Source organism: Pavona decussata, unplaced genomic scaffold (genome assembly GCF_977016875.1).
Source record: "Pavona decussata unplaced genomic scaffold, jaPavDecu1.1 SCAFFOLD_219, whole genome shotgun sequence".
NCBI classification, from domain to species: Eukaryota; Metazoa; Cnidaria; class Anthozoa; order Scleractinia; family Agariciidae; genus Pavona; species Pavona decussata.
This window is the reverse complement of record NW_028145624.1, coordinates 289,072-294,710: the sequence shown is the minus strand read 5'-3', so window position 1 is coordinate 294,710 and position 5,639 is coordinate 289,072.

Here is a 5,639-nt window from a genome sequence, read left to right as displayed (position 1 = left end):
GTGAAATACTGTGTTTTGATTTAGTGTAGACCATCAGTAGTCCCACTGGACTTCCTAATTTTTCTCAGAAAGTAAAGCAGAGAAAACTGACATAAGATCGCAAAGAGAAGCAACGCGCAGTTTCCTAGATTTAGAAAGAACATCCACCAGAAAGCGACTACATAACAGGGGCACCCAACGATAGTTTTCTCTCTGATTCTTTGAAAGGTTATTTTAGGCTATCTGGAGTGCCTTTAGAGCTCTGTATTTTCATTTTACGCCGCGCTATAATATTTTTATCTGTTCGGTCATTCTAGGGAACTTGAGTCTTTTCGAAATTACCAGGGCATCTTTATCTATTTCCCGAAAACCTTAGGTCTTATTTCCTTTCCGAAAATCTTAGCTCACCTTTTTTGTTTCCCGAAACGACATTTTTATCAATCCGAAAAGACTAGACCTTAAATTTCCCATATCACTGGCATTCGTGGTGAAATTAAATTCCCTTTAGAAAATTGTAGGGGATTAAGGGCCTTCCGAACAGATAATTTATCGAAACGATCTGTTGGGTGCCCCTGACATAAGGTGCAATGTAATATGAAAAGAACCTGGAAGACAAGCAAACAAACAACAACAACAAATTAAACAGACCTTCTGGAGAAGCGAAATTCGAAAACGAAAGAATCACCTACAAATTTGAGGTTTCCGATGCGGAATCACGATTTAGCGCTAATGTTTAAGGCTCAATTACGTTGGCGGAAACATAAAGAAAAACTCATTTCCGTAGCGTTACTTCGTGTTTTCGCAAGTGCGTGCTATCACGAAAATACGCTAACGGAAACGTGCATTTTCTTCAAAGGAAATCTGACGGAAACATACAAAAAAGTGGTCCGGTTTCGCTGTTACCGCAGCGACACGTGTTAGCCGTTATGTTTCCACAACGTTTTCACGCGTTTCCGCAACGTTTCAGTTTGACATTTCGTCCTGTGTAGGACGAACTAGTATGCCCACTATAAGCTAGGTTGACTGATGATGGAAATGTTAAATGTGCTAGATTGTGGACTGTTGAATATATCACAGTTGTAGCATCTAGGTGGCGACGGACCTCAAGAGTGTCCCAGCCAAGCGACTGTGCATGGTGGTAACATTGGAAAATCTTGATAAGTCTGAGCAGGCAAATCTTATAGCAGATCGTTGTACAGCTTCCAGTGAACTTATGTGCTGTCCGGCTGCCGAAGGTATTTCATGCAGCTGGCGCATATTCCAGATGAGGTCTCACAAGAGGATTGTACGCTTGAGTCTTATCATACTGGCTGCTTTAAGAAAAGTCTCTACATGCGTAGTAGGTCTAGTGTCTTTGTAGCCTTATTTTTAACAGACTTGACATGGGAATCCCATTCTAGGTTATCCTGGAAAAAACCAAGATATTTATGACAGGTAATCGGAACTTAGCTTACGATTATTCGCGCTTATATCATGCAAGGAGCTGTCTGAAAAGCACATTCTGCAACAGAACTTACAATCAGTCTTCATATAGATCTGCAGGAAAGTCATGGGAGTAAAATAGAAGGCAGTAGGCAGTAGATTTGACTAGACTTCCACTCGTCAACAGCCATTATGACTTCAAAGACCGTTGTTAGATCTGAACAGAAATGAACAATGGACTGAACATGTAAATGAATATTCTTTCTGCCGAATACGAACACTAGTTAAGTGACATTCCATGTGGAATACCGAGCGGGAAGTCGAGTTTTTGCATTTTGTTTAAAGAAAAATTTTACTTCATCATTCTTTTGTCAGTCAAAGTTTGACATGGATTATCTTCCTGCCCGCTTCCTGACAAGCATGAGCCAGTTAGCGATACTGGAGAGGCTGGGATGTGTTCCGGTAACGAGAAGATTGTCGCTGCACTGCTGCTGCCATGGCTGGTACTTCTTCTCGTCCCAATCGTCATCGTCCCCAGAGGAGGATTCGTGTGTCTTCATTATTTGATGTTCACTAACCTGTCCTCTCCTGACATGGACCTGTCACCTGATGAGGATCCAGCTGCGTCCAAGCTCGTCAGATCCTTTGATGAAGTCTGGCGTGAGCAAGTGAGGTGGGGAGAGCTGCGTTCCCCGTGGAACGGTCGCACGTTGAAGAAGGTTAGTGACAGTATTGTCTTCTTGGTGCCCCCCCCCCCCTCTCCTACCATCCTGTTTGGCTTCACGTCTGGCATCGGCCCTGCTCCCGTGCTGGTCAGTTATCCTAATCCTCACGTCCGTCTCGATGCTTCCATCCCTCCGGGCAGTCCCAACTACTTTCTGAATCCCTGGGTCCCATCTTCTAGCAGGCGTTGCTTCGCTTGTGAGGGAGATGGGGCTATGGATGTGGTTGACCTTTCTGACCTCACTTCCCAATTGTTGGACATGGACCTCGTTATCATAACTGCGTCTTATTATCATGATGTCCCTGACTGCCGTGCTGATGTGTGGCTTCCCATCGCCTCTCCAGGACTTCTGCCAGATGCCTCTCCTTCTGTTTTTCCTGTGTGACCTTCTGGAGTGAGTGGCCGGAGCGTCTCGCTCTCTAGTTTGTCTCCGCTTGTGTTGTTTTTGTTTGTAATGTTTTCATCTGTGTTCTTTCTTTGAGGCTCCGTGTGCATGTGCTTGGTGTCCTTTATTAATTGGTCTACTGCACGGGCGTCTCGAGTTTCCGTCTTGTGAGCCCTCAGACGCAAGTTTTGGGGGCTTTTTGTGTTTTGTTGCCTTAACTTTTGAGGAGGCGGGGTTCGACACCCCGGCGAAGTTGGCGGCCTGGTGCCCCTCCGTTTGTGGTGGACCCACGCCTTTGGCATTGCACTTCTCCGCCTAGGGTGGGATTAGATGATATGTCCAGGAGCCATTGCACTAACCCTATTGGGGGCTGCCTGTTCGCCCCAAACACAAAAAAATTATCTTGTCAGTCACCGTTGGTCTTCAACAAGAGCGCATCGCGCAATCTTCAAGTAAAGGTAAGGAATCTCTAGTCCTTTTAGAACGCTTTTACAGTATAAGTGTTTGTCTGTTTCAGTCGCTAGACTGCTCTGCTGTTTTCGTCTCTGTTTATTTTAGTTTTCGTACATGTTGTAAGTTCTGTTTATTCGTTTCGTTTCAGTTTAAACCGCAACCTCAAAATCAACCCTTAACTCAACAGTTGTAACCTACATGCACAGTTTGCTTTCATTATCGGTCAGAACTTTTCAGATCTTGATCGTAAAAACGTAACGAAAATTTAGATTCCTTGCTGTAACTGGACAAGCCCGCAACTTCTCGTACCCCCAAGTCAGTTCTTTTCCTCCCGAGAAAAAAAATTATTGAGCTCTATTCAATAGCCTAAAACCGACCGTATAGGAAAGTTAACTATGCCTAAATTCCTCTGACGTTTTTGCGAACTCATTTTAGGGTCTTACTTTACAGGCTTTGGTATTTATTTAACTTCCAAGGCTCAACTATATTCAGCAAGACTGAGATAAGATTATTCTTTGTAGAAATTGAGTAGCTTTGAGTGGTTTCTGGAACGAAGAGAATCTGAGCTGAAATGTCTTCTCTCTGGTTGCATTTCACTGATGGGCTGCACAGAAATGAGATCGATGCATGAACTGTATGATAGACATCACAGAGTGTCCCCTACCCTAAATTCTTGCTAATTAACAATTAGATTATGAGCTCGAGATTTCTATCGCGTGATAGTTGATGAGGGCGAAGCCCGAATCAACTATCACGCATAGAAATCGAGAGCGAATAATCTAATTGTTTTAGTATAAATCTACTAGTCGTTCAAAACTGAACAAGTAAATTATCTGTTTCCTCATAGCAGACACTTCGAAAACGCGACGAAGCGGCCGCCATTTTGTTGAAAACCGCTACTCACTATCTATCACAGATTAGTATAAAGCTACTAGTGTTCTATCACGAATGCCGTTCTCTGATTGGCTACGCTACTCGCTATCTATTCTGTGATAGATAGTGAGTAGCGGTTTTCAACAAAATGGCGGCCGCTTCGTCGCGTTTTCGAAGTGTCTGCGATGAGGATATAATTAATTTACTTATTTAGTTTTGAACGACTAGTAGATTTATACTAAAACAATTAGATTATTCGCTCTCGATTTCTATGCATGATAGCTGATTCGGGCTGTGCCCTCATCAGCTATCACGCGATAGAAATCTCGAGCTCATAATCTAATTGTTAAATAGATAGCGAGTAGCGTAGCCAATCAGAGAACGGCATTCGTGATAGAACACTAGTAGATTTATACTAAAACAGGATAGTACAGTCCTAATACTGTAGCTCCCATTGTTTTCTGCGGGGGATCCACTGTTCCAAACCAATGACTTATTGTTTCGTTCTCCAATCACAGACCTCGTCTGGATAGCTACTGTCTTTCCTAAAACACAAATAATTCTGTCGAACATGAAGTCATATGAAAACAACAAAAAGGTCTGTATTATATAAATTACCCAAAATCAGGTTAGGTGTATTTCTGGACATAAGTGGTATGTTGAGGCTTACACCCAGAAGCCTTTTCCAGGCATCCAGATAAAAGGGAGGAAAAAAGACACCTCGTGAAAAAAATTGCGGCGAAGGGAAAAAGAATTTCAGAATTTTTTCTTTCTTCTGCATATGGTTTCCGAATATCCACAAACTGTCGGTCCGAAATAGGATATCTACAAAACCTTTTATATGTATAATGTGGATGTTATGTTCCGAGTGCTGCACGTACCTGTAGTTCAGAGACGATTAAGTGTAAGTTCACTTCGTTGTCAATTAGTAAGCCCCTTTCTTTAGGCCTGCATTTTCCACTGACAATCCCCTTTCTTTGTCGACATTGTTTTTTTCCCCGAAGTTGAGATTTTTGGCCCTGTCAACACTCAACAGGCTAGCTGAGATTATATATATTTTAAAACTTTTACCATGTTTTTTATCCTTCAAGACCGGATTTCGTCAGGTCCGTCAGTAGCCCCTACACTAGTCTGGGGGATAATAGAAGCTGAACTTAAATTCACAACAAAAGAAAAGCATATATTTTGGTGTTGGAACGTTCGAAAATTATGAATTCCTATAGGCTTTCTCTGTCAGCAAATTAAGCTTATAGTACGATCATAGTTCACAGCATAGGGTTATTTTTCTGCCCTTTGCTACAAGTATAAATAATTCAGTATTTTGAGCACTGAATTTCGTGCCTCAATACCAGACCAGTTCTGCCCGAATATACAGAATAATTTCTTTAGCGACTGCCTCACCCCTTACGCTTATGTTTATGGCACTGGGAATGGGTTTGGGCTGGGAAAATTGACTCCCCCGGCCACAACCCTTTCAGGACCCGCGCTCAAGATCAAAATGAAACTGTACTAAGAATGGTAGCACTTCGAAGAGAGGATCCACCAAACTCTCCTCATAGCTAAAGGGAAGACCTCATGAACGTGTTCCAGTGACTGTCTGCTAAGAAAGACATTTCTCAGTATAAATCCCAGCTAAAAGTCCTGCTCACATCCCTGGAGATGTTGACCCCCCGCAGTTTAATCGGTCCAGTAATGGGGGTAAAGCTCTCTTTACAAGCCTCAGCTCCACCACCATGAGTCTCCCTGAAAAGCCCGCTTGCAGGCCGTGGAATTCGCCAGGTAACCAGCGACGAGTTCGTGCAT